This window comes from Pelophylax lessonae, assembly GCF_965119305.1.
Source record: "Pelophylax lessonae genome assembly, chromosome: 13".
In the NCBI taxonomy this organism is placed as follows: domain Eukaryota; kingdom Metazoa; phylum Chordata; class Amphibia; order Anura; family Ranidae; genus Pelophylax; species Pelophylax lessonae.
This window is the reverse complement of record NC_138780.1, coordinates 123076735-123091308: the sequence shown is the minus strand read 5'-3', so window position 1 is coordinate 123091308 and position 14574 is coordinate 123076735. Positions and strand designations below refer to the sequence as shown.

General features: G+C 46.1%; 1 protein-coding gene across 1 annotated transcript in view; it reads left to right on the top strand.

Annotated features, from left to right (window-relative positions):
• Positions 1-14574, top strand: part of LOC309569260 (putative N-acetylated-alpha-linked acidic dipeptidase) — a 256771-nt gene that overhangs the window by 118568 nt on the left and 123629 nt on the right. The gene's annotated exons all lie outside the window — the stretch shown is intronic.

The following is a 14574-nucleotide window of genomic DNA, read 5'->3' as shown; positions in this document are numbered from 1 at the left end:
GAACTGTGTAGCAGATTATCAGTAGGACCATACAGCAGCTGTTCGGAATAAACAAGTCTCTTTGTAGCAGAAGGAACTTAGTGAACTTTTCCTCTTCAAGACACTAGCCAGTGTCCCCTTTAGCTTACACCCAGAAATTGACTTCTAGCACCAGGAGGGGGATTTGCACAAGTCCCAGGGATTTCCTTTAGGGGGTCTTTACTCACAAGGCTTCTGAAGTACCAGTGGCAGCCTACCTCAGTAGTAACAGACAGGATCTGTGGACATCCTCCCTCAGTCAACTCTCAGAAGAATCATGGGTTTCAGCTTCAATGTTTCAGGCCCTCAGGTTGCCCACCTGAGGTCACAAGGCAGGCTGTGCCTGAGGAGGAGAGGCAGGCCCCCCCCTCCCCACCTGGACCTCTCTCTGTAGAGGAAGACCCAGAGCCCATGTGCTCATCCAATATAAATACTGTTACCCAACATGCATTGGGGCACATCCCCTTTTAATTGGCCAGGGCTGTATGCTCTCATCTGCAAGGTTTCCTCTCATTGTCCAGTACATTCCATAGCTACTAGACCAGTGTAAAACTTCTCAAGACAGCATGAGCAGCACCAGAGCACACTAAGCGGGCTCTGCTAAACAATCACAGCCTCTGTTAAGCAGACAGCACATACATTTACCTACTGTCTCTCTGTCAGGCAGAGAAACCAAAAATGATATACATTCACTCTAGCACCTACCTAGGAGAGCGCTACACATGGATTTACTAAAGGCAAATAGACTTTGCACTCTGCAACTTTAGTTGCTCCAGAGCTTAGTAAATGAGGCAAAGCTTCACTTTGCAAAAATACACAATCACATACAAGGAAAATAAAAAAAACTGCATTTTTTCTTGCACATAATTGGGTGATGGAAATCAGCAGAGCTTCACCACATTTACTAAGCTCTAGAGCAACTGCACTTGCGGAGTACAACTTATATAGTTACATAGTTACATAGTTACATAGTTAGTGAGGCTGAAAAAAAAAGACACAAGTCCATCCAGTTCAACCTATGTGTGTGTGTTTGCTTTTAACCGTACATTGTATACCCCTGTATGTTGTGGTCTTTAAGGTGTCCATCCAATAGTTTTTTGAAACTATCAATGCTCCCCGCTGATACGACTGCTTGCGGAAGAGAATTCCACATCCTTACCGCTCTTACAGTGAAGAACCCCTTACGCACTTTAAGGTTAAACCGCCTTTCCTCTAGTTTTAGTGAGTGGCCACGTGTCTTATTGTATTCCCTTACTCTAAATAGTTTGTTCCTTATGCTAGGGTCGCCAGTACAGTATTTGTACATTGATATCATATCCCCCCTCAAGCGTCTCTTCTCCAGAGAGAACAAGTTCAGTGCTTGTAGTCTTTCCTCATAGCCGATGTCCTCCATTCCCCTAATTATTTTTGTTGCCCTTCTCTGGACTTTCTCCAGTTCCAGCACATCCTTCCTGAGGACCGGTGCCCAGAACTGGACAGCATACTCCAGATGTGGCCGGACCAGAGTCTTGTAGAGTGGAAGAATAATCTCTTTATTTCTGGAGTGAATCCCCTTTTTTATACAACCCAGTATTCTGTTGGCTTTGCTTGCAGCGGCTTGGCATTGCATGCCACTTCCAAGCCTGTTGTCTACCAGTACCCCCAGGTCCCTTTCCGTCCTAGACTCACCCAGAGGTTCCCCCCCTAGTGAGTAGCTTGCTTTCTGGTTTCTGGCCCCCAAGTGCATTACTTTACATTTTTCTACATTAAATCTCATCTGCCATGTAGTTGCCCACCCCGTTATTTTGTTCAGGTCTGCTTGCAAGATTTCCACATCCTGCATAGAAGATATTGGCATGCCTAATTTAGTATCATCTGCAAATACTGAGATTGTACTAGATATCCCCTCCTCTAGATCATTTATGAATAAATTAAACAGGATTGGTCCCAGGACAGAACCCTGGGGGACCCCACTTTCCACACCCGCCCAATCCGAGTACTCCCCATTAATCACCACCCTCTGTACTCTCCCCTGGAGCCAGTTCTCTATCCAGGTACTCACCTTATGGTCCATACCTACCTTCCTTAGTTTGTACAGTAAGCGTTTGTGGGGAACGGTGTCAAAGGCCTTTGCAAAGTCCAGATACACCACATCCACAGGCTTACCTTTATCTAAGTGGCAGCTCACTTCATCGTAGAAGGTTAATAGATTGGTTTGGCATGAACGATTTTTCATGAATCCATGCTGATTACTACTTATAATACCGTTTTCATTACTAAAGTCTTGTATGTGGTCCCTTATCATCCCCTCCAAAATTTTGCAGACTACAGATGTTAGGCTGACCGGCCTATAGTTACCCGGGATATATCTCGGCCCCTTTTTAAATATTGGTACCACGTTGGCTTTTTTCCAATCAGCTGGCACCATACCCGTCTGTAAACTATCCTTAAAGATCAAGAATAATGGTCTGGCAATCACCTGACTGAGCTCATTTAGAACCCTTGGGTGCAAGCCATCCGGTCCCGGGGATTTATTTATGTTAAGTTTCTCTAGTTTAGCTCTAAGTCTATCCTCTGTTAGCCATGGCGGCACTTCCTGAGGTGTATTATTTAGTTCGGCCTTACAAGCGGGGTTCGTGTAGCCCCCCGATTCCTTTGTGAAGACTGAAGAAAAGAAATTATTTAACACTTCCGCCTTTTCTCTGTCCTCAGTGGCCATTTTTCCTTTATCATCTTTTATGGGGCCAATGTGTTCTGGCCTCGCTTTCTTACTGTTTATATACTTAAAGAATTTCTTGGGGTTCTTTTTACTCTCCTCCGCTATATGTCTCTCGTGTTCTATTTTAGCCGCCCTGATTTCATCTTTACATTTCTTATTACACTCTTTGTAATGCTTAAATGCTGCCAATGACCCCTCAGTCTTGTATTTTTTGAAGGCCTTTTCTTTAGCTCTAATATACATTTTTATGTTGGAGTTTAGCCACCCAGGGTTTAGTTTTGCTCTTTTAAATTTATTTCCCTGTGGAATGCACTGGTCCACCCCCTTGTTAAGTATGCTCTTGAAGCACTCCCATTTTTCCTCCGTGTTCTTTGTTCCCAGGGTTCTATCCCAATTGATATTTTCTAGCAGCGAGCGCAGTTTAGGGAAATTGGCTCTTTTGAAATTCAGTGTCCTTATATTACCCTTGTGTTTCCTATTACTGTAATTAATACTGAAACTTATTGACCTATGGTCACTGTTCCCTAAGTTGTCCCGTATTTCTATATCCGTGAGCAGGTCTGTATTGTTGGTAATCAGTAGGTCAAGTACCGCATTGTTTCTTGTCGGTGCATTCACCATCTGACCCATGAAATTGTCCTGCAAAACATTTAGGAACTGCCGAGCCTTGGCTGAATGCGCGGTTCCTTCTGCCCAGTCTATATCAGGATAATTAAAGTCCCCCATTATAATGACATTTCCCATCCTTGCTGCCAATCCTATCTGTAACATGAGGTCCACCTCACCCTCCTCCCTCTGGTTTGGGGGCCTATAGCATACGCCCAATATTACCTTCCCCACCGTGCCTTTCCTTTGAAGCTCTACCCATAGGGATTCTGCCTCGTCCATAGCTCCATTATTAATATCATCCCTCATATTTACCTGTATACTGTTCTTAATATACAAACATACCCCTCCCCCTTTATTACCCTCTCTATCTCTGCGATAAAGGGAATACCCCTGAATGGTCGCCATCCAGTCATGAGAGCTGTCAAACCAAGTCTCAGTTATCCCCACAAAATCTAAGTCCTCCTCAAACATCAGCAGCTCCAGCTCTCCCATCTTGTTGGCCAGGCTTCTGGCATTGGTATATAAGCCTCGTAATTTTGATGTTTTTAGGCTGCTCTCTTGATTTTTCCCCGTACCCACCCTGGGTATAGGGGCTCCGAACACCCTACCGCTAATGCCCCCATTTCTGCCCTCTGAAACTTGCTTTCCACTGGCTAATTCTACATCTGTACCCTCCCCCCCATTCCCTAGTTTAAAAGCCCCTCTAACTTTTTGGCCATCCTCTCACCCAGTACGGCTGCACCCACCCCATTTAGGTGCAATCCGTCCCTACCAAAGAGCCGGTGACCGACTGAGAAGTCGGCCCAGTTCTCCAGGAACCCGAAACCCTCCTTACTACACCAGCTCCTCAGCCACTCGTTAACTTCCCTAATCTCCCGCTGCCTCTCTGGTGTGGCTCGAGGTACCGGTAGTATTTCGGAAAATACTACCTTGGAGGTCCTAGTCCTCAACTTAGCGCCTAAGTCCCTGAAATCGTTTAGGACTCTCCGTCTTCCTCTGCCTATGTCATTGGTACCCACGTGTACCATGACAGCTGGGTCTTCCCCAGCCCCACCCAATAATCTGTTCACCCGATCCGCGATGTGCCGGATGTGCAAACTTCATTTGCAAAGCACACAGTCTATTTGCTCCTAATAAATCAACCCCCTTGTATGTTATACAAATGACCGCAAACTATGTGTAGGCGGAGCCTATATTAGGTGCTTTACTTGCGAGCAACCACTATCACACCGTGTACAATGTATAAGTATCCTTCATCTAAGCCTTTGGCAGATTCATTAAATGAACAGATAAACTGGTCTTTGGCACAGATACATTTACAGTGATGCAGAATAGTACAATCCCAGCATTAATTCAATGCATTACCAGAGGATAGGTTCAGTTAGCAGGGGAAGCATCTCTTCCTAAGGCCTTTTAAGTATAATTATACAGTTTGCACCGGCTCCTCACCTCTGTAGCGGCCACTAGAGTATAAGCAATAACCAAGGAGCCTGCCCTAACCTATCCCTTCTCTATTAGGTACCTTTCCCTAGGATGAGTACTGTTCCTCACAAGTGGGTTTCTATCCTTGACCATCTAGTCACCAGAAGCGTGTCAGAATTATGTGGGGTCCCTTATTTAAAAGGTTCCCTCACCCAAAATGGCTGCCAAAGTCTTGAGAGTTCAGTTTCCAATCAGACCACTTAACCTCTCTCAAGGCACTGTGTGGAATCACCAGGGGACCAATTCTGTTATGAGGCTCCCCTTTCCACACCAAAATGGTGTGAGGCCACCTACAGGTGGAAAGGCTAACTGCCTATGCATGCCTAACCTGCCTACATGTGCTTCTAAACTGGAACTAATGCTAATTTTTTTATTCATTTTTTGTTTCAGGCACAGTGGGGATGTGTGTCCACATTGGGGTGATTTCCTCTCACTACTTGTTCGATGACAGGGTGTACAGGGGAGAAAAAGTGATGGGAAATCTTTGCAGTAGGGACAGGAACAGCAATAAAACATTTTAGTAAAGTGGGAAAGCAAAAGACCTGCTGTGAGATTTCTGTTTCTGACACCTGTTATTATCATTTATTGATTTGTTGTCCAGGATTTTCCCAGCAAGGAAATAAGTGGAAACAGTGGTTACAATGAGCAGTAAAACACAGAAATTGTTTCTAACCCTCCCTGTGATATACAGAATATACAGTATGTGTGTGTATAAATAAAAATATATATACATACAGTATATACACTATTTTGTCAAAAGTATTTAGACACTGGGGATAAATACCCATACCAAACTCCACTTGCAACAGCAGTTCCCCTATACCTGGGCCACACAATCTATTCCTTACCTAGGAATTCAAATTGCCGCTGATACGGGCAAAGTCGTTGACCTCAACTTCAAGCCTTTAATCGCCAAGATTCGGCAAAATCTCGTTTGCATGGCTAAGATTGAACAGTCCTGGTTGGGTAGAATAGCCTCATTCAAAATGATAGAACTACCCAAAATCCTCTATCTATTTCGGACCATACCCATCCCTATACACCATAAATATCTCAAAGAATTGACGTCTATTCTAAAACATTATGTCTGGCTGGGAAAGCTACCCAGGTGTTCACTGGCTCATCTGGGGAAACATAAAAAAGTAGGGGACGTGTGTTGGCCAGTCCTGGCAGACTATTTCAATGCTTCTATTTTATCCCAAGCTAAAAAGTGGTTCCTCGACTCCCCAGAAGCATTGTGGGTGAATCTGGAAGCTGCTTTATCACACTCGCCCTCGCTGCACCCAGTGCTGTATCTTGGCCTAGGCCAACAAGGCCCAGGCCTAGGGCGGCACTTTGAAGGGGGGCAGCAAAAAAGCTGCACCCCGCACGAAAAATAAACAACCTACTCCCGGCTCCCGCACGAAAAGGGTCCCCACTGGCTTGCGCTACACTTTTAGTATAGTGCCAGTCTTATGGGGCAAATTGGGCCAGAGGGCAGGGTCCAGGAGGCAAATCGGTCTGGCACCCCCATAAAGCAGTCACACTGCTACCTGCGCTGTGATAATATCCACCGGTGAGGACATTCGGACAGACCACAGACAGGAAGGGGTGGGTCGTATTTAAATTAGGGGGTGCCCAAGTTTAGTCAGGCCTAGGGCAGCACAAAACCTAAATACACCACTGGCTGCACCTGCTGCTTCTGGCGGACGCATGGAAACCCCTTACCCTTCATTCGTTCCCTCCCACTACACAGGCAACTATTCTAGCCTGGAGGAAACTAATCTCCATCACTCCCCATCAGCCCTCGTTGTCACCCCTAAGTATCCCTTTTCAGACTCTCGAAGTCCAGATCCCTTACCTTAAGACTGCCAAGTGGACAGACCACGGGATCTTTTGGGTGGACGATCTCATATCATCCCAAACTATCAAACTGTGGTCAGATCTCGTAGAGCAGTTTCAACTACCCACCTCTATGTCCTACTCATATCTCCAGATCAGTAGATTTCTCCTTAAATATCCTCCCATGATTCTCCTCAACGAGCATCTATGGGTATTCCTCACCACCCCTGTTGAGCAACGGAAGGGTATCTCCCTTTTCTACAATTCCTTAGGAGACAAAATGTCCTTTTCCAAAACTCCACCCATGACCAAGTGGGAAAAAGACCTAGGGACGCAATTCTCGCCGACCATTTGGTCCAAATCATTCCAAGCAGTTGCTGCCGCATCCCACTGCACAAATCATTGGGACCTTGCCCAAAAATTTGTGGCGAGGTGGTATAAAACCCCGGTTATACTAGCAAAATGTATTCCCTCATACTCGCCCCTCGGCTGGAGAGGCTGCGGCCAACCTGCTAATATCCATCACATCTTTTGGTCATGTGTGGGCATATCTAGTTACTGGAAGCAAATTTTCCAGAATGGCCAGAATTTCAGGTTTCCTCACTAAACCCAACCCTGCCCTGGCCATCCTCCACCTAGGAATTCATGATTACCCTAGAGAATTCCGCTCCATTGTGATCCACATACTTCTGGCTGCTAACCTTATTATAGCTAGACACTGGAAAAGCAGCATAGCCCTGAGCCATAAAGAGGTGTTAGCCCAAGTTAACCTGAACCACCAATATGAACGCTTATTGGCTCTCAGGTCAAAGGACTCAGTTGCATCTTTTGACTTCCAATCGGCAGCATGGGTGTCCTGGTACGCCAAACAATCTGAGGGAGACATATTCTATACTACCGCTGTTAATGTTAAGGTTGTAACTATGCACATATTTATGGTTGTATCCTTGACAATTCCCTTAATGTTCATTAATCTTTGTCACTGTTTAAATATACCACCCCGGTGCGATTGCATTACTGCTGTACAACGTATTTTCTCTTTTGTTTTGTTGAAATTTCAATAAAAACTATTTGGAAAAAAAAAAAAAGTATTTAGACACCTGCCTTTACACGCACATGAACTTTAATGGCATCCCAGTCTTAGTGCGTAGGGTTCAATATTGAGTTGGCCCACCCTTTACAGCTATAACAGCTTCAACTCTTCTGAGAAGAAGTCCACAAGGTTTAGGAGTGGGTCTATGGGAATGTTTGACCATTCTTCCAGAAGCGCATTTGTGAGGTCAGGTACTGATGTTGGACGAGAAGGCCTGGCTCGTAGTCTCTGCTCTAATTCATCCCAAAGGTGTTCTATCGGGTTGAGGTGCAGGCCAGTCAAGTTCCTCCACCCCAAACTGGCTCATCCATGTCTTTATGAACTTGCTTTGTGCACTAGTCTAAATAATTTGATAGGATGGGGGGGGGGCGTGGGGGTTGGCAGGGTATTATGGTGTGGGGTTGTCTTTCAGGGGTTGGGCTTGGCCCCTTGGTTCCAGTGATGGGAACTCCTAAGACGTCAGCATACCAAGACATTTTGGACAATTTCATGCCCCTAACTTTTTGGGAGCCGTTTGGGTAGGGCCCCCTCCTGATCCAGTGCACAAACAAGGTCCATAAAGACATGGAAGAGTGAGTTTGGAGTGGAGGAACTTGACTGGCCTGCACAGAGTCCTGACCTCAACCCGATAGAACACCTTTGGGATGAATTAAAGCGGGATGCCATTAAAGTTCATGTGCATGTAAAGGTAGGCAGGTTGACAAAATATTGTATATAGTGAGTATAGATTGTGGACAGTGTATATGTGCTACCTATGTTTCTTGTGGTAAGGGGATCCAAGTTATGACTCAAAAGGAGAAAACAAACCTTTTTATTTTATCTGATTTTTAAAGTCCTGTTCTGAGTTCTGGAGGTTTTGTAGAGCTTTGGATCTGATAAAGCTCCTATTCCTAGGTCTACATCGTACATGGGAGCCACACCTCCATCATTAATAATAGCTGTCCACAGGCCGCTATGTATGTTAGCTGATTGATGCACAGAGTTCTCTCTTGCTCTCTCTGCAGCCAGTAGTATGAACCTGCACTGTGCGGACAAGGCCAGGACAAAGAGGGGCAGAAAGGGAACAAGCCCTGGACGCACTGGCAATATGTGAAGAGAGGGGCATTGAGAGCCGGTCAGTACTCTCTCTAATTGCCTGAATAACAAGTGATGCTGCTGTCACTGTCATTCGCAATGGTGCACACTGCAGAGGCTGCAATAACTGCTAGAGGAAGGATTCCTCTCTCTTCTCCCTCCAGCACGGTGTAAAGTGGATGGGAGAGAACTTGGTGGATGCCTGCATGAGAGTGAGGCAAGACTGCATTTCTTGCTACCTCCTCTTGTCATGTGACATATCACATGACCAGAAGAGGGGGAAGAAGACAAAGCTGCCTTTAATCCCAGGTCAGTGCTGCTAAAGCTTGATAGATCCAGGGCCGGTGCTTCCACTAGGCAAACTAGGCAGCCGCCTAGGGCGCATTGCCACCTAGGGGCGCAGCCATGAGACAGCACTCTATCTCCATCATGAATGATCCTTGTGAGCTGAGGGGAGGGGCGGCCGTGGGGGAGGAAGAAGTGGCAGTGGTAGATGCCAGGTGTCTTGGGCAGTGCGGAACTACCAGGCCCTGGCTTTCCAACACTGTTAGGGGGCCCAAAGAGGCAGGAAGTGAGTCCACCAGCGTGCTGCCTGAATGAAGATCCTCTTCGGCTGGAGCTGAATGGCCTTAACCCAGGGCAGAAATTGACTCTCTGCACTGAGCTGATGGGCAGCCGTTCATTTCCCTGGGTCGGTATTAAGCAGGGAGCTGAGGAGAGCTGAACCTGAGCCAGAGCTCGGCAACGGAGGGCTGAACCTTTACTGGAGCAGAAGCGACGAGGCCCTGGAAGGGTCTGAGGAGGTTGGCGATGAAATAAGTATGGAGCTCTCTGACTGCTGCTTTTCCCTCCACTAGGAGCCAGTTGGAGCTGTGGTGAGCACTGTGGTCCAGGAGAGGAGTGTCCTGGGAGAAGGAATCAGCAGAATCACAGTGAAGGAGGGCAGAGTGCGGGCCACTCTCTTCATACCGCCCAGTGAGTGTGCCCAGAACAGGGGATCGGGGTCCCTGGGTGTTACATGGAGCATCCCTGGTATGAAAAGGAATCGGGGTCATCAGTTGTGCCATGGGGAATCGGAGTCACCAGGTGTGACATGGGGGATAGGGGTCACTGGGTGTAACAGGGGTTCGGGGTCACCAGGTGATCCATGAGGAATTGGGGTCCCTGGGTGTGCCATGGGGGAATGGGGTCCCCAGATGTGACACAGAGAAACATTAGGGTCCCCAGGTGTGACATGGAGGAACATCAGGGTCCCCAGGTGTGACATGGAAGAACATCAGGGTCTGACATAGAGGAACATTGGGGTCACTGGGTATGACAGCATGACATGGAGGAACACGGGGTCCCTGGGTGTGACATGGAGGGACATTGGGGTCAGTGGATATGACAGCATGATATGGAGGAATATTGGGGTACCAGGGTGTGACATGGAAAAACATCAGGGTCCCTGGGTGTGACATGGAGGGACATCAGGATCCCCGGGTGTGACATGGAGGAATATGGGGGTCACTAGGTATGAGAGCATAACATGGAGGAAGCATCAGATCAGGGTCACTGGGTATGGCATAGAGGAGTTTTTAACCATTTCCCTTTTTTTTTCTTTTTTGGGGGGGGGCGCAAGTAGCTGGTCTTGCCTAGGGCGTAAAATAGTCTAGCACCGGCCCTGGATAGATCATGTTTGTCTGTGGTCCTGGTTTTGAAGTTTGACTTATTGGCGGTCTTATTCACTGATACTGATGACACCTGGGTGGAAACTTTGCATCATATGTAGATTTGTTCTTTAATAAAAAGCCCAGTAAACTTTAATCTATTTTCAGAAAAAAAATAAAGTGAAAACTCCTAGGATCGTGTTTGACATAATGCTCAGTCTTACCTGGAAAATTACAGCTGTTGTCTGCAGCATTAAATCTGCAATAAAGGAGTTCGCTTGTTAATAATCTGCTCTTGGGAATGGATCTGTAAAAGCAAGGAACATATTTAGGCAATATTTTCATCTTACAATGAAAAACAAGTTATTTTATCTCTGTCTTCAAAGATAATTCACTCAGGCAACACCACAGCAGGAACAAAAATCACTTGGAAGCAGATATTGTCAGATATTGAGAATTTATTACATTCATTACAGAAAAATAATGCTAAAAACAAGCTTGGCTTTAGCTGGCATGAGAGAAGCAAGCGTTATGTAATTCATTCTGTACTTTTCACCAAATATATTGGTAGAATAATCTTGATCTGCCCACCAATGCTTGTAAACAGGACATTCAGAAAATGTATAAATTGCCGAAGGATAATGGATCGGCTGCACCCCTTTTTATTTTAAAAGGTCAATGTACCCAAAACGAATAATTGAAGGTGGTGGCAATACTGTAGTACAGGGGTCTCCAAACTTTCTAAACAAAGGGCCAGTTTACTGTCCTTCAGGTTTATGAGGGGCTGGACTGCGGCCAGTGGAAGTAAAGAAAGTCCCGAAGTCAGTGAGAATAAACAATGCCTCATCTTTGGTGTCAGTGAGAGGAATAGCACCCCATTGATGATTCCATTGGGAGGAATTTTGCTCCATCATTGGTTTCATTAGGCCCCATTGTTGGTGTCATTGGGCGGAATATTGCTCCAATATTGGTGTCAATGGGGGGAATTATGCCCCATTGCTGGTATCAGTGCATGAAAATAGTGCCCCAAGGCCCGAAAAAAGCAAGCAAAGGGCCGCATCTGGCCCCCAGACCGCAGTTTGGAGACCACTGCTGTAGTATTTTAAGTTTTGAAATATTACGTTTTAAATGCCTCTGGGAAATCCACTTGTAAGATTTCTGGGCCTAAAGGAAAACTGTGCAGAAAAAATAGGAGGATGCATTTACTGAACTTCCCTTTCTTAGCTGCTGCCATGACTGAAGGGGATGTGTCTCCACCAGAGGAGAGGCAGCTATTTAAAGGAACACTTTGAAAACACATCAGATCTCAATGGGGAAAAATATCATGCTGGATATCTATACTTATATGGACTGGGTAATGTGTTAGGAATGAAAGGATGACACATCATTTTATGAAAATTAAAATTATCAGAGGTCTGAATTCAAAGACACCCGAAAATTAAAGTAAAAAATGATGCAGCAGGCTAGTCCATTTTGCTGAAATTTCATTGCAAAAACTCAAAATGGTACTCAGTAGTTTGTATGGCCCCCACATGCTTGTGTGCATGCCTGACAACATCGGGGCATGCTCCTAATGAGATGACTGATGGTGTCCTGGGGTATTTCCTCCCAGATCTGGACCAGGGCATCACTGAGCTCCTGAACAGACTGAGGTGCAACCTGGCGGCGTCAGATGGACCGGTCCCAGAGGTGTCCTTTGGATTTAGGTCAGGCGAGCCTGGGTATCAATGGTATCAATTCCTTCATCCTCCAGGAACTGTCTGCATACTCTCCCCATATGAGGCCAGGCATTGTCGTGCACCAGGAGGAAGCCAAGACCCACTGCACCATCATAGGGTCTGACAATGGGTCCACTGATTTTATCCCAATACCGAACGGCAGTCAGGGTGCCATTGTCTATCCTGTAGAGGTCTGTGAGTCCCTCCATGGATGTGCCTCCTCAGACCATCACTGACCCACCAAGAAACCGATCATGCTGAATGATGTTACAGGCAGCATATCATTCTCTATGGCTTCTCAAGACCCTTTCAAGTCTGTCACATGTACTCAGGGTAAACCTGCTCTCATCTGTGAAAAGCACAGGGCGCCAGTGGCAGACCTGCCAATTCTGGAGTTCAATGGCAAATGCCAATCAAGCTCCAAGGTGCCAGGCAGTGAGCACAGGGCCCACTTGAGGACGTCCAGCCCTCAGGCCACCCTCATGAAGTCTGTTTCTGATTGTTTGGTCAGAGACATTCACAAAAGTGGCCTGCTGGAGGTCATTTTGTAGGGCTCTGGCAGTGCTCATCCTGTTCCTCCTTGCACAAGGGAGCAGATACCGGTCCTGCTGATGGGTTAAGGACCTTTTTCCAGCCCTGTCAAGCTCTTCTAAAGTAAATGCCTTTCTCCTGGAATCTCCTCCATGCTCTTGAAACTGTGCTGGGAGACACAGCAAACCTTCTGACAATGGCATGTATTGATGTGCCATCCTGGAGGAGTTGGACTGCCTGTGCAACCTCTATAGGATCCAGGTATCGCCTCATGCTACCAATAGTTACACTGACCCTAGCCAAATGCAAAACGCATGAAAAACAGTCAGACTCCTACATCGCTGATGTTGGGCTATGGCAGGAATAGCTGTGGACAAGGAGGCAGATTTAGCCACTCTGGTATATGCAGTGGACTGCGCACTAGTCTCTGCTTGGTTGACGGAGGATGAGGATGGTTTAGTAAGCAAATCCACTACCTCCTCTGCATGCTGTGGCTGGATAGCATGGGCAACATATCTAAACAGAGGAAATGAGTCCCTGCCTGAGGACTGACAACATCCACCTTTTCCTTCAGACACAGACACTGCTGGCCCACTCAGAGTGCCATGAGAACGTTTGACTCTCCTTGTTGGCCTCCCAGACATGATGGGAAGGTGCTTATTAACAAAATTGTAATAAAGATGTGGAAATATGTACGCGGATGCACTTTAATTAATTGAAAGTGGTGTTTGGTGCATTTTAACCTGAGTACGCACTACACAGACACACTCCTCCGACAAACTACAATATAATGCAGTAAAACTGCACTAACACACAGAAATATGCTGCGTTAAACATGCACTAACGCACAGAAAAATACTGCATTAAATGTGCTCTAACACACAAAACTATACTGAGTTAAATGGCACGTAACGCACTGAAATATACTGCATTAAACTGCATGAAACACACAGAATTATACTGCGTTAAAAGTGCAGTAACGCACAGAAATATACTTCGTTAAATGCGCACTAACACACTGAACTATAATGCAGTAAACCTGCCCTGACAAAACAAACTGACACTAAAGTAAAAATGAATGGTCACTACACTCACACTGGCTGAACTATCGCTAGATTCACACTAAACTGATATTCTTCACTAACAATCAGAATAGCACACTATAACACTAACTCTCCTTTAGCACTGCACTGAACAGAGTCTTGTTCTATCTCTCACCACGCCGATATCACACTACAAATGGCCACTATTGAAAGAATACTTTTATAGTGTGGAGTGGGACTAAGCGCAATGACCCATGATTTGATAGAGTCATCATTACTTTTTCCAATCATGGCTCTGACAGTGCTATGTGCCCTGATTGGGCAAAGCTTTCATTATTTCAGCCAATCAGGGCTTCCATTGCACTGTGCAGCAGCGCAATGCATTGTGGTCATTCGGCGGGCAGAACAAACGGTCGAAGGCCCTGATAGTTCAGGTGTTCATCCATCTCTACTAAGGAGTGAGCAGACTAGCATTTTAGAAGATCAGCACAATCAGACTCGATATTTTTTTCTCAGTACATGCTTCTTTTAAAGTAACTCTTTCTATTACATTTTGGTGTTAAAGCTGACAGCAGCACCTAAATGTAGGTTCTCAGTGGTGCTTGTACAACCCCTCAGTTTTCATCCATGGTCTGAATATTTTTTGGATTCCTGCCTTTTCCTGGGGAAATGGGTCCAGATGGTGGTGAGAGAGCTCATACATAGCCTGAGGCCTGGCAAGCAGCAGCATGGTTCCTTGGTTCAGTTCTGCTGGAGGAGACCCCTGTGCAGGGGCTCTGCCCCTGGGGCAGCTTTCTGAAAGGATCTGTGAGGAAGACACCAAGGTCCCAGCTAGTGC